This window comes from Microcaecilia unicolor, chromosome 4, assembly GCF_901765095.1.
Source record: "Microcaecilia unicolor chromosome 4, aMicUni1.1, whole genome shotgun sequence".
Classification (NCBI taxonomy): domain Eukaryota; kingdom Metazoa; phylum Chordata; class Amphibia; order Gymnophiona; family Siphonopidae; genus Microcaecilia; species Microcaecilia unicolor.
The window spans coordinates 212,889,134-212,912,971 of NC_044034.1; the positions used below are offsets into that span (position 1 = coordinate 212,889,134).

Consider the following 23,838-nt stretch of genomic DNA (forward strand, 5'->3'; position numbering starts at 1 on the left):
CAGTTGGTGAGATGTCGTATGTGTGTGCCCAATGCAAAGAGCTCCTAGCTCTCAGAGAACATGTCCATTCTCTTGAGGCTACAGTAGCAGACTTCGTGGAGCTGAGGGAGACAGAGAGGTACATAGAGGAGACCTACAGAGATGTTGTAGAGAAGTCCCACCTCCAGTCTGGTAGCCCCTGTGCTACCTTGGAGGAGGGAGGTCTCCTATAAGGAGAGCGCCACCCTGGTGAAGTAGGAAGTACTCCTGTAGCCAGGACCTGCCCACCAGGGGATGTACTATCCTCTCGCACCGAGGATATGTCTCCAAGTGCTGCTCGGGAGGGAAAGGTTAGGACAGCTGTTGTAGTTGGTGATTCGATCATTAGGCATATAGATAGCTGGGTGGCTGGTGGGTGTGAGGATCGCCTGGTGACTTGTCTGCCTGGTGCGAAGGTGGCGGACCTCACGCGTCACCTAGATAGGATTTCAGATAGTGCTGGGGAGGAGGCGACTGTCTTGGTACATGTGGGTACCAATGACATAGGAAAATGTGGGAGAAAGGTTCTGGAAGCCAAATTTAGGCTCTTAGGTAGAAAGCTCAAATCCAGATCTTCTAGGATAGCATTTTCTGAAATGCTACCCATTCCTACGTGCAGGACATCAGGACTCGCAGAAACAGAATCCAGATCAGCAACACGCCGGAGACCAGAGCAGAAGAGGACTTTGGCTGGCGGGGGTTGGGGACCCCCACCAGCAAAGGTACCTGACGGCAGTGGCGGGGGGGGGGGGTGAAAGTGGGGGGCCAGGGCTAAATTTGTGGGGGCCCATGCCCCCGTGGCCCCACCTAGCTATGCCCCTGTATCGCAGTGATAGGGTGGATCGAACTGGTGGAGGGGTAGCATTGTATATTAACAAGAGCCTTGAATCAAATAGATTGAAAATTCTGCAGGAAACAAAACACTTCTTGGAATCACTGTGGATTGAAATTCCATGTGTAAAGGGGAAAAGGACAGTGATAGGAGTGTACCACCATCTGCCTGGCCAGGATGAACAGACGAATGCAGAAATGTTAAAGGAAATTAGGGGCGCAAACAAACTGGGCAACACAATAATAATGGGTGATTTCAATTACCCTGATATTGACTGGGTAAATGTAACATCGGGGCACGTTAGGGAGGTAAAATTCCTTGATGAAATCAAGGACAGCTTTATGGAGCAGCTGGTATAGGAGCCGAAGAGAGAAGGAAAAATTCTAGACCTAGTTCTTAGTGGAGCGCATGATCTGGTACGGGAGGTAATGGTGCTGGGGCCGCTTGATAACAGTGATCATAATATGATCGGATTTGATATTAGCTTTGAAGAAATCAAATATGTTAGCGTTTAACTTTAAAAAAGGAGAGTATGATAAAATGAGAAGAACAGTGAAAAAAAAAACTTAGAGGAGCGGCTGCGAGGGTCAAAAATTTACATCAGACATGGATGCTGTTCAAAAGCACCACCCTGTAAGCCCAGGCCAAATATATTCCACGTATTAAAAAAGGAGGACGGAAGACCAAACGACAGCCAGCGTGATTAAAAGTGAGCTGAAGGAAGCTATTAGAGCTAAAAGAAAATCCTTCAGAAAATGGAAGAAGGAACCGACTGAAAATAATAAAAAAACAGCATAAGGAATGTCATGTCAAATGCAAGGCGCTGATAAGGAAGGCTAAGAGGGACTTCGAAAAAAAGATTGCGTTGGAGGCAAAAACACATAGCAAAAAAAACAAAAAGGCACACAACTGCTTACAAAACAGTAGATGAAAAACAACAAAGCAGTGGAAGCCGGTAAAAGAATTGGTTGGACCGCTAGATGACCAAGGAATAAAAGGGGCGATCAGGGAAGACAAAGCCGTAGCGGAGAGATTAACATGAATTCTTTGCTTCGGTCTTCACTGAGGAAGATTTGGGTGGCTTACCGATGCCGGAAATGGTATTCGAAGCTGATGAGTCAGAGAAACTTAATGAATTCTCTGTAAACCTGGAGGATGTAATGGGGCAGTTCTACAAACTGAACAGTAGCAAATCTCCCGGACCGGATGGTATTCATCCCAGAGTACTGATAGAACTGAAAAATGAGCTTGCGGAGCTATTGTTAGTAATATGTAATTTATCCATAAAATCGAGCATGGTACTGGAAGATTGGAGGGTGGCCAATGTAACGCCGATTTTTTAAAAAGGTTCCAGAGGAGATCTGGGAAATTATAGACCGGTGAGTCTGATGTCGGTGCTGGGCAAAATGGTAGAGACTATTATTAAGAACAAAATTACAGAGCACATTCAAAAGCATGGATTAATGAGACAAAGTCAACATAGATTTAGTGAAGGGAAATCTTGCCTCACCAATCTACTACATTTCTTTGAAGGGGTGAACAAACGTGGATAAAGGTGAGCCAGTTGATATTGTGTATCTGGATTTTCAGAAGGCATTTGACAAAGTACTTCATGAAAGACTCCAGAGGAAATTGGAGAGTCATGGGATAGGAGGTAGTGTTCTATTGTGGATTTAAAAAACTGGTTAAAAGATAGAAAACAGAGAGTAGGGTTAAATGGTTAGTATTCTCAATGGAGAAGGGTAGTTAGTGGGGTTCCACGGGGTCTGTGCTGGGACCGCTGCTTTTTAACATATTTAACATCCTAGAGATGGGAGTAACTAGTGAGGTAATTAAATCTGCTGATGACACAAAGTTATTCAAAGTCGTTAAATCGTGGGAGGATTGTGAAAAATGACAAGACGACCTTACGAGACTGGGAGACTGGGCGTCTAAATGGCAGATGATGTTTAATGTGAGCAAGTGCAAAGTGATGCATGTGGGAAAGAGGAACCCGAATTATAGCTATGTCATGCAAGGTTTCACGTTAGGAATCACAGACCAAGCAAGGGATCTAGGTGTCGTCGTTGATGATACGTTGAAACCTTCTGCTCAGTGTGCTGCTGCAGCTAAGAAAGCAAATAGAATGTTAGGTATAATTAAGAAAGGAATAGAAAACAAAAATGAGGATGTTATAATGCCTTTGTATCGCTCCATGGTGCGATGCACCTCGAATATTGTGTTCAATTCGGGTCACCCCATCTCAAAAAAGATATAGTGGAATTAGAAAAGGTGCAGAGAAGGGCAATGAAAATGATAAAGGGGATGGGACCACTTCCCTATGAGGAAAGGCTAAAGTGGCTAGGGCTCTTCAGCTTGGAGAAAAGGCGACTGACGGGAGATATGATTGAGGTCTGTAAAATAATGAATGGAGTTGAACAGGTAGATGTGAAGCGTCTGTTTACGCTTTTCAAAAATACTAGGACTAGGGGGCATGCGATGAAGCTACAATGTAGTAAATTTAAAACGAATCAGAGAAAATATTTCTTCACTCAACATGTAAGTAAACTCTGGAAATTGTTGCCAGAGAATGTGGTAAAGGTGGTTAGCTTAGCGGTCTTTAAAAAAGGTTTGGACGGCCTCCTAAAGGAAACGTCCATAGACCATTATTAAATAGACTTGGGGAAAATCCACTATTTCTGGGATAAGCAGTATAAAATGTTTTGTACTTTTTTGTAACCTGGATTGGCCACTGTTAGAAACAGGATGCTGGGCTTGGTGGACCTTTGGTCTTTCCCAGTATGGCAATACTTATGTACTTATGAGTGTAGCAAGAACACAACAGTAGAGGAGACCCAAAAAAACCTCACAAAAATGGTGTCCCAAAAAAAGGTGCTTTATTTAATCTTCACAAAGACCTGTGACACGACTCGTGTTTCTGCCAAAAATGGCCTGCCTCAGGGGTCTAGATTCATATATAGATTGTTTTCCAAAGAAACCACAAGAAAACTGATTTTTTTTTGTTAAGATGTCTAGAGCCACAGTTTGCTGTGCTGTATCCATGGAGGGTAGTTCTTCTGTGCTTGTGACTGTATGCACTGTGCCATAATGGGCGCATCCGCATTCTGGTTGACAAACAGGCTTCTGAGTTCATTCATTCGCAGTTGAATGGGTGAACTGTCTTGCCCAGATAAAGGAGAGTGCGAGCAAGGACACACAATCACATAAATCACCTAAGAAGTAGAGCAAGTGCAGTAGTATTATAGTTTGTTTGCTTTTTAAGCGCAGCTATCTTTTAAACTGTGTGAAGGTTTTTAAGAAAGTTCAATATCTGAGTAGAGATTGATATGTATTTTTACTTTTTTCACACTGTGTTTTTAAGGTACAACATATTCACAAAATGTTAGCATGTATTGTAATCTCATGCTATTTTTCAGCAACCTCCTGTGTTTTCATTTGAGAGGTTCTAATGTATGTAATTTGTCACTACGTTCTGCTATTCTAGGTAATGTGCCTTTTTTGGAAGACCCAGGCTTCCACCCATGTATTCATTATATTTTACGTTCATGTCATCATGGATAATCCACTTATGTTACTGCATCATTCAGAACTATTAAATTCTGAGCCTGTGTCTTACAATCTGCATCTGTGGAGCAAATCTGGTAAAGTTGAAACAACTGACTCACGGGCAGACTTGTCTTCAAATGTCATGGATGAGCACAGGTCAAATGAAGAAATATGCTACAATCAAGTCTCTTTTCTGAAGATGGAAACTCAAAACCAGTTTCCACTCTGGTGATTTGCAGATCCATGAAAGTAACAGATATTGGGTCTGCACAGTAGGGGGTCCTTTTACCAAGTTGGGGTAAAAAGGGCCCTGTGCTAGCAACGAGGGCCATTTTTACCATGTGCTGAGGCCCTTTTTACCGCAGTGGGTAAAAAAAGCTGAAAATAGCCATGGCCATGTGGTAAGATAGCTCTTATCTCATGGCCATGCGAGGGGGAGCACTTACCACCACCCATTGAGGTGGTGGTAAGGGCTCCCGCGCTAACCTAGCGGTAACTTGGTAGTGCATGGTGCTGCCCAATTACTGCCTGGTTAGCACTGTGCTAAAAAATATGGGTCAATTTTCTCTAGCACTGGAAATAGTGCCAGCGCCCATGTTGGGCCGGAGGTAGCTTACCACCACTTTGTAAAAGGGCTTCTAGGTGAATTGTAGATTGGTATCACAGGCATTTAACTACAGACATAACTTATGTGCATAATCTTAGCTGTCAAGGAACAAAAACAATTGGTTGTTGCAGCTCACTTAAGTTTTAAAAATACGTAGGGGAGGAAAAGACCTCAGAAATCCTGCGGCAACTCACACATCCTCTATAGTAATTGGGACTAACATGTCGCCATATAAAAGGATCAGTTCTTATCACTGGTCAAGAACCTCCACCGCATGAAATAATGTACAAAACTTTTTTATAAGATACTCATCTCATATAGTTTTTATCAGTGGGGTAAAAACTTAACCCTTATCTCAGACAGTGATCCTTACCATAGAGGATGTGTGAGTTGCCGCAGGATTTCTGAGGTCTTTTCCTCCACCATGCTGTTTTTGTTTCTTGACATTTATATGTTCCCCATGGGTTTCCCTAACTTATTGAGTAATAAATGTTCATGTTAGCAGCGCAGTGTATACATTGGACTAAATTCAGCAAATGGCACCCAAATTTGGGTACTGAAAAAAACATGAGCGCTGGGCACTGTTCTACACACAGTGCTCTGAGTTGGGCGCTGTTTGTTTATTTATTTCCAAAACTTTCTATACCGCTTTAAGGGGTTCTTTTACAAAGCTGCGGCAAAAGGGGGCCTACGCAGGCATCAGGGTGTGTTTTTGATGCGTGCCGAGGCCCCCTTTTACCGTAGCAGGTAAAAGGCAGGTCTTTGTTTTTTTCAAGAAATGGCCGTGAGGCAAGTAAAGCACTTGTTGTGCAGTCATTTCTTGGGGTGGGGTGCACTTAACACCACCCTCCCACGCTAACGTGGCAGCGCCCAATTACCAACAGGTACATGGTGCTACAAAAATTGAAATATTTTTGCAGTGTCAGAAATTGTGTGCGCTGGTGGAGGGAACTACTGCCGGGCTGCTGTGGTAGCCCGGCGACACTTCCCTTTTAGTGAGCAGTAAGCCCGTGTTGGGCTTACCGCCACTTCATAAAAGGGCCCCTAACTGACCTGCAGAGCAGAGCGGTGTACAGGCTAAAATAAAGAAAAGAAGAGAACTTCAGTAAAACATAGGGAAGCATTGTAATCATACTAAGAATTAAAAAGAAATGGACAGGATAGCAATCACACAAAAGAAAGAAAAGGACAGTATTCATCAACTGGGAGAGAAAAGTAAGAGTGGCTGGGGAAGAATGAAAAAAGGGTAGAACAGTAGCTAGTGCCGGGATTCATGCCCAGTTTTGGGTGTGAGGAGTTACTGCAACTGAAACCTGGCGTAAATCCCCGTGCCTTAATTAGGTGCGGATCCTCCAAATTCTCTAATACTGTTGGCATATTTATTGAGTACCCTGGACCCGCCCATGGTCCTCCCATGGCCACACTCCCGTTTTACTTGTGTGCTACAAAACGTATGAGCGTATTTTATAGAATAGCAACTAGCAAGATGCGTGCATAAATCCAAATTGTTGCCAATTAGCATCAATAATTTATCGTCATTGCCTAATTATTGGCACTAATATTACTGAAATTGCACATGCAAATTTGGCACGTGCCTAAATTTGCGTGTGCAATTTTAAGTGCTGTTTACAGAATTCCCCTGTAAATGCCCCTATCTGAGAAGAATACTTAAGAATACCCATAACTTCTTGGTGTGGTTAGCACATTATGAAACAAAAGAAAATGCATTTCTGAAAAGAGAAGGGGGCAAACCCTTGGATTCTATATATTGCGCCAAGATTTCTGCATGAAATCAAAGCATATGCCATAACAATGCGCATAAGCTAATTGGTAAAAAAGCTAATCAACACTGATAATTGGATGTTAAACCAATTATCAGCACTAATTGGCACAAATTAGAATGTATGCGCAGAACTGACTAAGCATATTCTGTAACATGGTGAGCGTAAATTCTAAGTTCCATAGTTGAAAATTGGGAGTGATCATGGGCGGGTCATGGACATTTCTAAAATCTATGCGCGTTGTTATAGAATACACCTGGTCTGCACATAATTTAGGAACCAGGATTTATTCCAAGTTTTACTTGGTGTAATTGCCCGTGACTAAATTTAGTCACATGGAGCAGCACTCTGTGTATTCTATATTCTGTGTGGAAATTTAGGCTTCTTCTATAAAGTACACCTAAATTAAGGTGTACTTTATAGAATTTGCTTACGCAAATTTCATTTCGGTGCTGATTTTTTTTAGGCATGATATATAGAATCTAGTCCAAAGTGTGTAGAAGTCTTTTCAAGGTGGAAAGTATAGAGAGGGTATAGATGCATGAAAAGGAGTCCCTATGCTGGATACACCTGGCATCCAAGAAGAAGGGGACAGTGCAGAAAGCCAAGCAGTAGAGCTGTGCCCTGATAGCTTAGTGCATGGCTTCTACTGCAAAATTAACGTAAATACATACCGTGGCAATGCATGCAAATTACTGCTGCATTAAAAATGCAAAGTAATAATCCTCAGCTCATTGCTAAAATGTCCTCCTTCTTATCAGTATGGGATCAATGAATGGCTCATGCACTGGCAGGAAGGGGCATATTTATAAAAAAAAAAAAAAAAAGAAGTGGGCAGGACTGCATTGACCCCTTTAAAAATCCCTGGAAGTCTAGTGTTCTCCCAAAGTGACTGAACCAGATTTCTACAAAAGATTAAGGTACTCCCTCACCCCCCCCCCAAATATAGGGCATCCCTCTCCCCAAAATATCTCTGGCATCTAGTGACACTAACCCCACCCCCCAAAGACCCCTGAGGTCTGATGGCACCCACCCCACCCTCCAAACAACTATTCCTGGTGTCTAGTGGCACTCCAGAACCTCTTACCACATACCTTTAAAAGACAGAAATGATGCCACTCACTCTTGCTTCTGTGCTGTCATCTTGAAAATTTGCAGCCTGACTTTGTGCAGCGCTCCTGGGATGTAGTGCATTGTGTCTGTCTGCGAACAATGGGGATTTTTCTCTTTTTTTTATTTTGGTAAAAGGGTTTTCCTGGGGGAATTCTGCCCAGACTAACCCCCACCCACAAAATGCATTTCAGAATGCATTGCATGGGGTCAGGCTCTGCTATTTTTTAAGATGGCGGTGTGGAGGCATGGAGCAAGGGTGGAGGGGATTTGGGGGTGGGGTGAGTATTGCTACATATCATGGATATTTTTGGGTGGTTGGAGTAGTCAGGGGTCATCTTGAGGGAATCAGGGTGCAGAAATTTGAGGGTTTCAGGGGGGTCAAGGATCATTTCAGGATTTTTTTTTTGTGTGTGGGGGGGAGAGGGACTTGGGGAAGTTATTAGTGTTTCTGCTCCGATGAAGAAGGGTGAGCTGCCTCAGACCTGGCAGTAAAATCCTAGTGTTGTGGGCACCTTAAAATCAGCTCTGTATGTATCTGGAGGGAACAGCTAGAAGCCTGAATTTAATATGCTGTGCGCCAATGCCTACTGCATGCACTGACTCCCATGCTGAACCCTTCCTGCATTGTACAGCTGGTAACACATGCACATACCTCACACTAACCAGTAGCTCTCTGCATTGGCCCTTCTCCACCACTGCTAACTCCAGACTCCTCCCTTTCTGCCTCGCCTCACCTCACCTTATGCTTGGAATAGACTTCCTGAGCCCATACGTCAAGCCCCCGCCCTGCCCATCTTCAAATCCTTACTCAAAGCTCACCTCTTCAATGTTGCTTTGGGCACCTAACCATTATACCTCCATTCAGGAAATCTAGACTGCCTCCATTTAATTGGCTACACGTTTTTGTCCTTTAGATTGTAAGCTCCTCTGAGCAGGGACTGTCTTTCTGTGTTAAACTGTACAGCGCTGCGCAACCCTGGTAGCGCTTTAGAAATGTTAAGTAGTAGTAGTAGTAGTAATGGTCTGGAGTCTTTTGTGGAGAAGAGAAATAGAAGAAGCTGACTAGCCCTCCCCCCCCCCCACCTTTCTGTTGCTACCTCAGGTCTGGCTGTGTGCTTGCTGGAAGGAGTGAGAGAAAATGGAAGAATGAAATGTGCACCCAGAAAACTAGGGCATTTAAGAGGATTCTTCCCCCACCCTCAGGGCCTATCCAAGGAGGTAAGTATGGGTCTTGATACCCCTCCACATTCTCCACAGTTCTGTCAGTGCCTGGAGCTCCTACACTTTCAAGTTTATTTAATATTCAATAAACTGCCCATTAGAGGGCTTTTTGAGCAGTTTACCAGCGAACTCCAAGACTCAAGGTAAGAGAACAGAAGCAAAAAAAAAAAAAATGACATGCCATAAAACAAGAAAAAGAAGAAATAAGAGGTGTGTGTAACAAACGCAATAGCTGTATCTCCAAGCCTCCCTCCCTCCATCCACACAGACCCACCCATCTTTGTGACTGGTTAAACTGGTCCCACTTTAGAGAACAAACAGCCTTCCATTTGATCTGAAGACACTAGATTTGCTCTTCCATAAAATATGCAAAGTCTGGCTCTTTGTGATTGCTTTTGGCTAGGTTTCTCTACACCCTGATTTCAATTTCTGCTGTTGTCTATGTGCATGCCTTTGTCTATTGTAAGAACTTTCATATTTTGCAAACCGCTTTGAAGTCTACTGGGAAAATGCAGTGCACAGTTTGATAAATAAATAGACTGGGAAATTTGTGCAAGTCAAAGAGCAGGTATAAATGTGTATGTGAACCTTTCATGCAGTAATTTTGTATATGCGCATACTTTTCCTTAGAAAACTGGTGAAATTTATTTGCATACTTGCTCCATAAGCTAGGTGGCCTGTTATTTAAATATCCTCTTAATGCAGGGGTAATGATTAGGTATGGTGAGGTGGCCACCTCAGGTACACATATTTTGGGGGCAGCAAGTGCCCACAAAACTCTGTGGCAGCAACCTCACTTTGCTCCATTCAGAAGAAGGCTTTCTCTCTTCCACATGGGTGGAAAGATGGGAAAAGGGTGTGGGGGGAGGGAATGGCACTAGCAAGGGGATGAGGAGCTAGCGAAGCAGTCGGAATAAGCAGCAGCAAAACAGCAGGAAAGGTGGTGTCTTTGAGTCAAGACTTGCTGGTCCACACTCCTTGTAAGCTAGAACTATGCATTAGAAGTTCCAGCCCTTACTTGCTGTTTTGCTTCCACAGACCTGGGAAGATGTGGTGGCGGTAGTGAAGATGCTAGACTAAGAAGGAGGGGAGACAGAGAGGGGAGATGTTGGACCATAATGATGTGAGGATGGGGAAGAGGGAGGAGATGCTGAACACGGGGTGGGAAGAGGAAAGGGGGTGCTAGGCTAAGGGGATGAGAGAGAGAGAGAGAGAGAGAGAGGAGAGATGCTGGACCCAAGGGGGATAAAGAAAGGGGGAAGAGTTAATGAAAGGCTAGAGACTGAGAGAGGCAGTGGCCTAGTGGTTAGGGTGGTGGACTTTGGTCTTGGGGAACTGAGGAACTGAGTTTGATTCCTGGCACAGGCAGCTCCTTGTGACTCTGGGCAAGTCACTTAACCCTCCATTGCCTGTCGCATTGAGCCTGCCATGAGTGGGAAAGCGCGGGGTACAAATAAAATAAAGGTAGATACTGTAAAAAGAGGGAGATTGAAGACTGGATGATGCGAAATCTGAACAGATAGAGAGGCAGACAAATAAACTGAACAAAGATGAAAGGGAAAGATCAGTTTAGGAGATGGATTAACAGAGGATGTGAAGACAGGAGAGAAACAGAAGATCTGAGAATACATTTGTTTCTATTTATCTAGTGCTGCACTGCATGCAGAGTCTGACATCTTAGGGTTTTGGTTTAAATTTTGTTTACATATTTCTATTTTTAGTTTGTGGTATTTATTCTGTGCTATACTGTTAGCATGGAGTTTCTATGTAAGGACCTGTAGTATTCCAGTTTGTTCAGTTTCCCAATAGGTATATTGATGTTTTAGTGACCACTGCAATATTTATGGTTCTGCCTTTTCCTAGTCAAGGTCCTTGTTATAGTACTTCTGGAAGTTTGTACTGGGTTTTGTACTGCTTCACAATATGCAGATACTGGGGAAGGTTTATGCTGCTGTTACTGAGATGAGCAAAAAAAGCTGAAGTATCTCTCTAACAACAAAACACATCTGCCGCCCCCTCTCCGCCACCCACTGCAGTCACTGTAACATCTTGGCTGGCAGGGGTCCGCAACCCCCACCAGCTGAAGAACCGCCGACGCAAATACCTTGGCTGGCGGGAGGACCCCAACCTCTGCCAGCTGAAGACTTTGTCCAGCACTGGTCTGTGGCACCGCCGCATTGCCTGCCCTGCTCTCTCTTCCCCCCATGTCCAGAATGCTCCTTTTAGTGAAACTGTCAATTTCACTAAAAGGAGCATGCTCATGAGGGGAAGCAAGAGCAAGGCAGGCAATGCAGCACTGCCAACCAGGGGCCCAGAGCAAATTTGGGAGGCCCAGGCCCCCGTGGCCCCACCTAGCTACACCACTGAAACAAACAAAAAGAAGGGGATAAGTGCTGCTGTTACAGAGATAACACCAGAACCAGAATTAGTTTTAATATGGTGAGTCCTATATTGAAATGTCCTAGCTCTACTCTGCACCCATTGTTACAGGAGGGGCCAAGAGAGTTTGTGTTGGTACAGAATATATATTTACATTGGGATTCTCCTGACCCTGCACATTGGACACTCACAGTTAAATGTAAACATATATTACATTTAACTGTGACTGTCCAATGCGCAGGGTCAAGAGAATCCCTAATCTACATCATTTAACTGGTATGATTTTTGCTGAGTAAAGTTTTCTTTTTTATTATTATTAATATACAGCCTGAGAGCATAAATTGACGGCCTGACCAGTGTTTTATATGAAGGGATCCCTCCCCATTCTCTGATCAGAGCTCTGAGGTGCACCACATTTTGGAAGCATAGGGAGGAGGTGGGGGGGGGGGGGCTCCTCCTCACGCAGTAACATAGAGGGGAATAATTGAATGTCGCCAGTGAACTATTTCGCTGGCGATCTATTTTGGCGGCGGCGGCGCAACAGCTGGCCGGAACCGTATTATCAAAAAAGATGGCCGGCCATATTTTTTTTCCGATAGTACGGTTTAGCCCAGCCAAATGCCTTGGATTTCGCCGGGTTTGAGATCACCGGTTTTGTTTTTCAGTGATAATGGAAAAAAATGCCGGCCATCTCAAACCCAGCGAAATCCAAGGCATTTGGTCATGGGAGGAGCCAGCATTTGTAGTGCACTGGTCCCCCTCACATGCCAGGACACCAACCGGGCACCCTTTGGGGCACTTCCAACAATTTAAAAAATATATACAAATACCTCCCAGGTGCATAGCTCCCTTACCTTGTGTGCTGAGCCCCACAAATCCCCCCCAAACCCACTCCCCACAACTCTACACCATTACTATAGCCCTCATGGGTGAAGGGGGGCACCTACATGTGGGTACAGTGGGTTTTGGGGGGGGGGGGGTTGGAGGGCTCAACACTTAGCACCACAAGTGTAACAGGTAGGGGGGGTGGACCTGGGTCTGCCTGCCTGAAGTGCACTGCACCCATTAAAAAACTGCTCCAGGGACTTGCATACTGCTGTCAGGGAGCTGGGTATGACATTTGAGGCTGGCATACAGGCTGGCAAAAAAGGTTTTTATTTTTATTTTTTTAGTGTGGGAGGGGGTTGGTGACCACTGGGGGACTATGGGGAGGTCATCCCCCATTCCCTCCAGTGGTCATCTGGTGAGTTGGGGCACCTTTTTGAGGCTTGGTCGTGAAAATAAAAGGACCAAGTAAACCCGGTGAAATACTGATTAACGCCGTTTTTTTCCATTATCCGCGAAAGCTGGCCATCTGGTAGCCACACTCATGCCTGCCCATGTCCTGCCTTTGCTACACCGCCGACACGCCCCCTTGAACTTTTGCCGGCACGGCGACGGGAAAGCGGCGATGCTGTCAAAAAAGCCGCTTTCGATTATACCGATTTGGCTGCTTTTGAGAGATTGCCGGCCATCTCCCGATTTATGTCGAAAATAAGCCTGATAGTAATGAAACAGGTGGGAAATCAGGAGACGAAAGGCAAATTTTGGTTCCAAATAAGGCAACTTTATTAAATCAGGAGACGAAAGGCAAATTTTGGTTCCAAATAAGGCAACTTTATTGCTAGCAAGTGAACAGCACCGAGTAGCCTCGGGACACTGTGTGTCATAAATCATCTGACGCTTACATTTATACTTCCCTACTGGGCCTGCGCATTTGGCCCCTTACACGTCATACTTGTCATGCGCAGTAAACATTTGTAGTTCTTACAGTACAAAATTGTAGTCCCAGTACGTACACACGTCATAACACTGAAATGATACTGGCAAGAAAAACGAAACTTAGCAGCTTATTCTGTACACACACAATGCTCCTTTCTAGCACAGGAGATAAGGTGCGGTATTCAGATGGCGTTGCTACGTGCAAGCTGGTCTTGTATAGGCCTTGCAAACTACTGTTACAAGCTATATATCTAATAGCCCTGCATTCTGTCTGTACATTAGTAAACAGCAAACTTGTCTTGTTAGTAAACAGTAAAACTGGATAAGGCACAAATGTCCAGTGCAGTAATAAGGTGTGGCCAAACAGCCAAAAGCAGAGGTAGAGTGCATAAGTAAAAGTCCATCAGTAGGCACAAAACATGAGGTTGTCCTGTTGCTCAGTAGTATTCAGGTAGTACCGGCGTTCCACTCCTTCATTCCCCCCTTTTGATACTTGAACATCCATTCTGGTGGAGAGTATCACCTCCATGAACCCTAAAAAGGAAAGAAAGGACAAGGACAGTTAGCGAGGGAGGCAACAAGCGAGCCCTAAGCCCTTGCGCAGCCGTTGGTTGCTTCGCCGGGGTTGAGACGGAGGGCCCCTAGTGGAATCCCCCCCCTTTGTAGCCGGTCTTTTGCTGGCACAAGGGTGATGGCCCATTGAGTGACTCAGGGGGTTCAAAGTGCACATCAGCCACAAGGTGCCTCATCGTCAGCTTCATCAGACTGGGGAATGGGGGAGTACATCTGGAGAGCCATAAGTTGGGCAGCAGCACGGCGGTCAGCGATGCTTTCCATGGTGGAGCGGAGACACCTGAAAACTAAGGGAAGAGACAAAGGTATTATTAGGCAAGACAGCAAGAACAGGCCACCCATGACGAGGAGGCCTTGCAGGCTCCCGGAGGTTGGGAGCCAGCTGGTGAGGGAGGAAGTCCAATCCCACGCACTGTTCCAGGTCTGGACGGGGACGTGGGCTAGTTTGACCATCCGGTCAGTTATCTCCCTGATGACATGGCTCTGGTCATCAATCTGTAAGCAGCAATTACTGAGGTTAAACTTGCCACACACCCCGCCCTCCTGGGCTAAGAGGTAGTCAAGAGCCAAGCGATTTTGGTAGACGGCGGTAATGAGCTTAGTGTTTTGTCGAGCTAGGATATTGAGGGCCAGGGCAGAATCGTTAGTAAGGATTTCGAGTACGGCCTGTAGGCGAATAATGCGATTCAGCATGTAGATAGGGGTGCGGTACCCGTATGTACCATCTTCAGCCCATGTGGCCGGTCCATAGTAGTGAATGATACGTTCAGGCGGCCACTCGTTGTCCTTCCAGTCTCCAATCTGTACTTTGGGCTTGATGATTGGGAAAGACCGTTTTCGTCGGGTAGGGTTATCAGGCCCCTTTTCCACGTATAGGGGGATACCCAAAGTTTCGCCGACTTGTATGGGCAGAAGGAAAAAACTAGGTCGGACCGTGCCCAAGAGGCAGGTACCGTACCAGCGGGTCGGGAGTTGTTCATAGGCCCTGCGTCCGCAGATATAGTAGTAGCCCGCCGGGGCTATCCACTTGAGGGAGGCGTTCCCTCCGTATGTCCATGTCGTGTTCAAGGTGGGTTCTGTCCAGATGGGCTCCGGGGCGGGCAGGTTGTCCGTTTGCCACCAGGTCGTCCGGCTGCCATTATACTGAAGAACCCCCGTACAAGCAGAGTCTCCCACTGGTACAGAGTAACGCTTCGATGGCGCTCGACTAGCGCAGAGGGTACCTATGATATTTGTTCTCAGGGCCCATTCGTACGGCTTCGGCCGTTGGGGAAAGGTAATGTTAGTGGTGTTGAGTGCATCCCATGTGTGTTGTCGGATCTCTCTCGCTTCCCAGGGCCATTGTTCACCCATGTCGGTGCCTCCACAGACGAAACAGTTGGCAATTCCGAGGGAGAGGGCGATGTTTTCAGCCAAATTGAGGAACATATTTCGGGCTTCTGGGGAAATGGGGAATTTAGTCTCGGTCTGCTCAGCACGAGCAATTTCATCAAATACGTCTTGGTAGCCGACAACAGTAGTCTGGTAGTGCGTAGGAGGCTTCGTTTCGAGACTCTGATATATGGTAATATATGTCAACGGATCCATTCCTCCGCCGTCAATGCCGAGGCCCCACGTTCCTCTCCAGGGCATGTCGTGTTCTCGGATGGGCCAGTCTAGGGACACATAGTTACCAGAACCTCGACGAAATTCGCCCAGGCCTGCGCATCCGGCATATCCTCCTCCCGTATAAGCACATACTCGGTCCCAGCCCGAGGCTCGAGTGTCGCCGGCGCATGGGAGCCACACCCACGGGGAGCAGCATCTCATGTCTGGACTGAAGGGGCAGACATACTTGTGGTCCTTAACGTATGCCTCGCGCCAACTCTGGCTACCACACTTGCGAGACCAAGGGTGCTTGTCCATGGCGGCACAGACGTCGAAGGTGAGGGTTGCCACAGTTTGGATGCCACCGACAAGGATACGAGTGGAATTAATGTAATACAGAATGCCATCTCCCTCGACTCCCGGAGGTCCGGCCACATACGCAGGGAGTCCTACGCTGAGGGTGACATTGTAGTATCTTGGTTTGGTAGGGCTGTGGCAGATAGTGAGATTTCCTTGGAGGCATCTGTGGAACTGTTGGAGGCCATTCGGAGTGATGAGGGCACAAGTCGGGAGAAACTGGCAATCGCCTTCCGGGGGCTGCGTCTGGTGAATGAGGGTAGTGACTAGGTGATATCCTCCCTCTATACGGTGGCGCACGAGGCGCAAACATTCAGTACAGTTCTGGCTCAAGGGGTAATAGCTCGGGACTGAGCAAAGGAGGAGTAGTAGGCTCAGCATCATATATGCGGTGGAAGGTATCCGAGCCTTTGCAGCAAGAAGATGATAAGGCCCACGATTATGGCTGCGATAAAGAGAGAGCCAAAAACGCAGTGGGTCCAGAAACTGAGTTCCTGTTGCTGGGCAGGCATGAATCTGGTGGTTCACGTCTTTCTTAGAGTCAGCCGTAATGGAGCGTCAGGATGTTGGTGCGCAGTCCAACGCTTCAGGGAGCTGCTAGTGGGAGCAGCAGGCTTCAATCGGGTCCAATGTATCCACACTGGGCTTCCTGCAATTTTAACAGCGGTGGAGGTCGTTAGGAGAACAAGGGAGGGCCCCTTCCATTTTGGCTTTAGGCAGTCAGATTCATCCCACTCTTTTACCCAGACCTCGTCTCCCACCCTGAACCTGTGCGTAGGATTGGTGAGGACCAAGGGAGCTACTCTTTCAGTGTACTGCTGGATGTCTTGCACTACCTGGTGTAAGGCTCTCATCTGTTTCACTAAGGAACTCTCACCCTGTATCTGCAAGGAGTCGGGAAAGGAGGGTAGTGGTGGTGGCCTAGCATACATCATCTCGTAGGGAGTAAGGCCGGTAGCCTTGGGGGTACACCTAAGATGCAGCAAGGCCAGTGGAAGCAGGTCGGGCCATTTGGCTTTTGCTTCTTGGCATAGCTTGGCTAGCTGGTTCTTCAGGGATCGGTTAGCCCTCTCCACTACTCCACTGCTTTGGGGTCTCCATGCACAATGCAACTTCCAGTCGAGGCCCAGTCTGGTACTGAGCTGTTGTGTTACTTCGCTAGCGAAGGCGGGACCGTTGTCAGAGTTTATCTGCTTGGGGAGGCCGTATCTGGGTAGGATTTGATGAAGCAGTAGGGAGGTAACTTCTTTAGCCATTTCCGTTCTAGTAGGCTGGGCTTCAATCCATCCGGTGTAGGTACACACGGCGACGAGGATAGCTTTGTAGCCGCGCGCCGGGGGCATGTGTGTGAAGTCAATCTGGCACACGTGGAAAGGGCTGGTGCCTCGGAGAACATGTCCTGGCATAGGGCCGGGCCCCGTTCGAGGGTTGTTCCGGGCACAAGTCGCGCATCGGCTGGAAGCGTTTTTGGTCCACAGGGATAGTTTGTTGATGTAGTAGGTCTTCTCAAGTAAGCGCCCCAGGGCGTCCCTTCCCAGGTGGGTGCGGTCGTGAGCCTCCTTGGCCACCGTCCAGGCCAAGGCTTCGGGTATCCATATGCGCCCATCCTGTAGTATCCACCAGCCATTGCGTGACTGTAGACCCTCCTGTTGGGCCCATTCCGTTTCTTGGGGGGCGTAAATAGGGGTCTCCGTAGGGAGCTGGACGACGAGTACGGGGTCAGAAGGGTGAGAGGAGTAGGGGAGCTGACTTGCCCTTTTTGCAGCGTCGTCTGCCCGCTGATTTCCCCGGGCGATAGGGTCCGTTCTTCCAGTGTGGGCCCTGCAGTGCATCACGGCCACCTTCTTCGGCTTCCATACCGACTCGAGTAATTGGCAGATCTCAGCGGCATTTGCAAGTCCTTTCCCTTCAGCTGTTAGATATCCCCTCTCCTTGTACAAGGCTCCGTGCACCTGGAGGGTGAGGAAAGCGTATTTGGAGTCGGTGTAAATGTTGACAACTTTTCCTTCAGCCCATAGGAGGGCTCTGGTGAGGGCGATCAGCTCCGCCTTCTGGGCTGATGTTCCGGGTGTCAGAGCCATAGCCTCGATCACATGGTCCTCAGACACCACCGCATAGCCAGCTCTTCGAATTCCCTCTACCACTTGGCTGCTTCCATCGGTAAAAAGGGTGATGCCCCCTTGCCAGGGTTGATCCTTCAGGTCGGGTCTGCTCGAGTGCACAGTGGCCATTACCTCTTCACAGTCGTGGAGTGGTGGTTCAGGGGCCGGAAGGAGGGTGGCAGGATTGAGGTTGGTCGTGTCCAGGATCCGCACCTCCGGATTTTCGCACAGGAGGGCTTGGTATTTGACCAATCGGGAGTTGGTCATCCATCTGGGTCCATGGCTCTCGAGTAGGCCGCGGATGGTGTGGGGTGTGGTCACAAAAAGTGTTTGGCCGAATGTGAGTTTATTGGCCTCGTGTATCAGGAGACAGGCCGCTGCAATGCTTCGGAGACAGCCCGGCCATCCTCGTGCCACGTTGTCCATGCTCTTGGAGAGGTATGCTACAGGGCGTTGCCAGGTGCCGACTAGTTGGGTGAGGACTCCAAGTGCCAATCCCTTCTTTTCATCGACGAACAAGTGGAACGGCTTAGTCACATCTGGCAGTCCGAGCGCTGGTGGGGCCACAAGGGCCTCCTTGAGGTCCTGAAGGGCTTTCAGTTCGCTTTTCTCCCACCGGAGATCTTGGCCCTCGAGTTCAGGTCCTTTCAGTTTGGCGTACAAGTCTTGGGTCAGGACAGCAAAATTGATGATCCAAATGCGGCAATATCCAGCGGCTCCGAGGAGTGCCCGTAGTTCCTTCTTATTTGCAGGAGTGGGTTGGTTGCGGATGGCTTGGGTTCGGGGGATACCGAGCCTTCGGGTTCCTTCTCGGAGGCGAAACCCCAGATACTCGACTTCGATCTCGCATATCTGTGCCTTCTTGCGACTGGCCCGGTACCCCTGGGCTTCCAGGGTCTTCAAGAGGTAAAGTGTAGCTTCAGCACATTCGGTGTACGTTTCACGGGCCACCAACAGGTCATCCACGTATTGGACGACCGGCCCATACTCGTCCTGATACGTCTTCAGGTCCTGGGCGAGTTGGTCGCCGAAGAGGGTAGGCGAGTTCTTGAACCCCTGGGGAAGACGGGTCCATGTGTATTGCTGCTTGGTTCCCGTCTGCAAGTCTTCCCACGTGAAGGCAAACAACTTTTGGCTGTCGACAGCAAGAGGGATGGAAAAGAAGGCGTCCTTCAAATCAATGACACTGTACCACTTGGTCTGAGATGGCACTTGGGCTAGGATGGAGTATGGATTTGGTACGAGGGCAACTATGTCGGCTACCTGGTTGTTGACTTTCCTCAGGTCCTGGACGGGTCTGTACTCGGATGTTCCTGGTTTCTTAACGGGCAACAATGGGGTATTCCATGCGGATCTGATTGGTTTAAGGACTCCCTGTTGAAGGAGTTTCTGTAGATGTGTATGCATACTATGCCGGGCTGCATAGGGGATGTGGTATTGTCCTTGGTTGACAACTTGAGCATTTGGTTTGAGCTCAATCCAGATGGGGATAGCGTTAACGGCCAGTCCGCCGGGGTTCAATTCTGCCCATACATCAGGCACTTCATCCATTATGGCTCGCCTCTGCTGGGCGAAAGGGGTGTTCTGGTCGTAACGGCAGTCGCCGGGTCCTACAGTTGGGGGAACGTGTAGCCTCCATTCTTCTCTTACTGGACAGATAAGTGTCACTGGCCGATCTTCAAAGCGAGCTTCCACTTCACCCGTAGTCTTGAACTTCAAGGTGGCCTGGAGCTTACAGAGTAGGTCTCGACCAATCAAGGGGACTGGGCATCCAGGGATGTGTATGAACTGATGGGACACCATCGTCCCTCCGATCTGGACTTGGCGCTCTTTGAGGAGGGGGGCCGCAAGGGATTTCCCGGAGGCTCCCACAATTGGTATAGTTTCTTTCGTGGCTGGGGCTATGGCCGTGGTGATAACAGATCGCTGGGCCCCCGTGTCTAGTAAGGCCTTCATAGATTCTGTCCCCACCCGAATTTCCACCAGAGGGTCAGTGGGGACTCTGCCCTCCCGGTTTCTTCATGCTGTGCTGTCTCGGGTAGCGTCCACAGCCATCTGCCATTCCCTCCGGTCATCCTGTCCTCTCTCTCTTCGGCCCCTTCCACGGCCTCGCCTAGGGGCCCCCGTGCGGTCGCCGGTCTCCTCCTCTCTCTGCCGGTCCCATGATTCCTCTTCTCTCGGGTTGTCCCGTATCTCCTCTGGACAATCAGCCCACCAGTGTCCTTCTTGTCGGCAATTTGCACACTGGTTACGCCCTATGGGGGACCGCGTTCCTCTTGTTCTCCTGCCCCTCCCCTTTGGTCTAGACCTCATTCGTTCTTCCAGCACCGTGGCCAACACATCTGCCTTCTCCCGCATCCGTCTGGTCGATTCCTTCCGGGCCTCCACCTTTTCCTCCTGGTCGCGATATCCGAACACGCGATCAGCTATAGCTTTCAGTTGGCTGAGGCTCATCCCTTCGAACCCCTCTGTTCTCTGTAGCTTTCTTCGTATATCCGGTGCTGACTGGCTAACAAAACTCATAACCACGGTTGGGAGGTTCTTAGGGTCCTCGGGATTTATCGGGCTGTGCCTCCTAAATGCTTCCATAAGTCGTTCAAGGAAGTCCCCTGGACTCTCGTCCTTTTGTTGGACCACACTGTGGATTTTTCCCATGTTGGTAACCTTCTGCTTCCCCTTCTTTAAGGCGGCCAGGTACGCCTGCTGGTATCGGCGGATAAAGGTTTGGCCTTCGGCGGTTCGGTAATCCCACGTGGGGGCAGCGATGGGCGCCTCCGTTTCTAGTAAATTCTGTAAATTGGCATGGGCCGGATTCGCATCCCGGATGGCTTGCTCCATATTTTGTTGTAAAAGGCGGCGTTCTTCAGAGGTCAGGATGTGGGCGCTCAACTGCCTAAGGTCTGCCCAAGTTGGATTATAACTGTATATAATGCCTTCCACCAGCTCTATCAGCTGCTCGGGTTTCTGGTCGTAGGACGGCCCATGGAATTTCCAGTTATACAAATCGGCACTTGAGAAGGGAACGTGGCTATAAACTGTTGATTCGATGGGCTGGCCCCCCCCCTCCGCCGGGTTAGGGGTATAGGTGGTGGACTGTCGAACTGGGAATAAGTGGGAGGTTCCCCCTTTTCGGCTGGACGGAAGGGCCTGTTGCGGACTCGATTGGGGGAACCGAGTAATGTTCTTCACAACCCGTTTACTCTTCCGTGTGGTTGCGAGGCCAGGTGACTCAGGTGAGGCTGGACGGGACGTCTCCCCGGTGTCCGACTCTGACCCGGAAGTCTCGGCGTCAGCGGGGCCTTCTGCTAGGCCCGTAAGGTCAGGGTACATAGGAGCATAGGGCGGCGGTGCAATGTCGTCTTCGTATGCTTCCGCCGTAGCAAGTATCGGGGCTTTTGGAGGCTTCTTCTCGGCCGAACCCTGAACTTTCCCTACGGTTTTCTTTGGGGGTTTTTTCCTAGAAAGTGTGTTGGTAGTACTGGGCGTAGTTCCTGCCTTGACTCTGGTAGCAGGGGGCGTGGTCTCAGTGGCTTCAGTGCTAGGGGCGGTAGGCCGTATGGGGGCGGTCCCTGCGGCCTTCGGGACGGCAGCGGTTGCCGAGCTTTGGAGAGCGAAGGCATGGGTCGGCAGGGTTCTAAGTTTGGTTTTCCGGCCTTTCCTCTGCTTTACCAACATAAGGGCGGCCTTTTCTACCTTCCGTTGGGCCCAAGCCGGCGGATCCCGGACTACATCCAACCACGCTTCTATGTATGGAATGTCCTCGGGACAGCCGGGGTTTCCCTCAATTATAACAATATTCATGACCGCCGCCACTTTTTCATACTCGAATGACCCTTCCGGGGGCCATCCAGCAATTCCTAGCCCTGGCCACATAAATTGACATCTCTGTATCATCCCGGCCCTGCTACATTTATCTAGGTCGAACACTTCGCTAAAGTGTTCCGTCATTAAATCTAACGGTGAAGACCCACCCCCGCCCATCCTAACCTGAGTGCCAAAGGACAGGTGACGGACAAAGGGGGAAAGGGGAGGTGGAGGAGTAAGGGGTCTCGTTCCACCAGACACAGAAGGGTCAACACTCGGCCTGACCAGGACGCGGTCGCCCGGCCTGGAACTGCAAGCCCACTCACACACTTTCATACGCCACAAGAAACCCCCCCGTTCGTTCGCCGCTCGGTTTCGTCGCCGGAGCCTAGTGAGTTTCGGGACCTAGTCGGATACCAATAGTCCGTATTAGTCACTGGCTAAAAGAGGGTGATCACGCCTCTTCTTCGGTCCTTACTGGGCCGGTCACTACGTAGAGTATACTCGCCTGTCCGCCGGGGTCGCAGGCCGCGCCGTCGTGCGCTTCTCCCTGAAATGGAAAAAGGTGCCTTGTCGGAACCACACAGCCCCCTCTACAGTCAGGCGGAGTGGATCGGCCCTCCTCCGGGAGATGGACGCTGAAATCAGCGGTGGCCACTCACCACCTCCTCGGGTGGGAATCGATGACCCGATCCGACTGCAGTGGGGGAGGGGAAGAATATAATCCAATTCCCCTTTCTACTTCCGTCCCATCTGGGTCGCCAATGAAACAGGTGGGAAATCAGGAGACGAAAGGCAAATTTTGGTTCCAAATAAGGCAACTTTATTGCTAGCAAGTGAACAGCACCGAGTAGCCTCGGGACACTGTGTGTCATAAATCATCTGACGCTTACATTTATACTTCCCTACTGGGCCTGCGCATTTGGCCCCTTACACGTCATACTTGTCATGCGCAGTAAACATTTGTAGTTCTTACAGTACAAAATTGTAGTCCCAGTACGTACACACGTCATAACACTGAAATGATACTGGCAAGAAAAACGAAACTTAGCAGCTTATTCTGTACACACACAATGCTCCTTTCTAGCACAGGAGATAAGGTGCGGTATTCAGATGGCGTTGCTACGTGCAAGCTGGTCTTGTATAGGCCTTGCAAACTACTGTTACAAGCTATATATCTAATAGCCCTGCATTCTGTCTGTACATTAGTAAACAGCAAACTTGTCTTGTTAGTAAACAGTAAAACTGGATAAGGCACAAATGTCCAGTGCAGTAATAAGGTGTGGCCAAACAGCCAAAAGCAGAGGTAGAGTGCATAAGTAAAAGTCCATCAGTAGGCACAAAACATGAGGTTGTCCTGTTGCTCAGTAGTATTCAGGTAGTACCGGCGTTCCACTCCTTCAGTAACATAGAAAATGACGGCAGATAAAGACCTGTACGGTCCATCCAGTCTGCTCAACAAGATAAACAGTAGATTGCTTTGAGCTCCCTGTCTTAATGAACTTCTTGGACAACACATGTAAAATTGTTATAAAGTTATCCGAATTAGTGCCCTAGGAGCTACTACTGCCCTACTGGCAGGAATTTGCAACACTCCCTCCCCAAAGCACGTCTCGGAGCTGCAGCCTCTCTGAAAAAGAGAAGAAGCGGGTTATGTGCATTCAGGCTGAACGCACCCTTCCTGCTGCATTTTCCAGGGTCTGATCCCTGCAGCAAGGCGATCTTGCAGCGTGTTGATCCGTCTCCGGTCCCATCCTTACCGGTAGTAGCAGGAGCGTTTTTATCTCTCACGATGGAAGTGCAGTACTCAGATCTTGTGTCCTTTCCCTCTGTGCCCGTTCTGTGCTTCAGAGCAGGAGGACAGCCGAGCTCTCGCCCAGCTGCAAACCCCTCCCCAACCCTACCAGTTCACAATGCTCCGAGCCGCACCTTCTGTCAAGAACGGGAGCAACAGGTAATACGCGTCCGTCCTTCCCAGATTGCGTGTGCAGCACTGGGGGGAACATAACAAGCAGAGGGATGTAGAATAAGATGACTGAATGGGCTGTTTGTGGCATGGAGGAAGGAAGAACAGAATATGAGGGGGGGGAGGGCTGCAGTAGAATAGGTAGAAAGTGAGTGATGGAGAGAGTGAGTGGAAAGAGGTGTAGTGTGTGT

At 48.6% G+C, this 23,838-nt stretch overlaps 1 protein-coding gene across 1 annotated transcript in view; it reads right to left on the reverse strand.

Moving 5' to 3' along the window:
- The window catches only part of TSPAN32 (tetraspanin 32), a 133,016-nt gene extending 109,487 nt beyond the window's left edge, over positions 1–23,529 (reverse strand). Inside the window, exon 1 of the mRNA XM_030201214.1 lies at positions 23,442–23,529. The gene's annotated coding sequence lies outside the window, so the exon portion shown is untranslated. The remainder of the gene's footprint in view (positions 1–23,441) is intronic.
- Between the last annotated feature and the right edge of the window lie 309 nt (positions 23,530–23,838).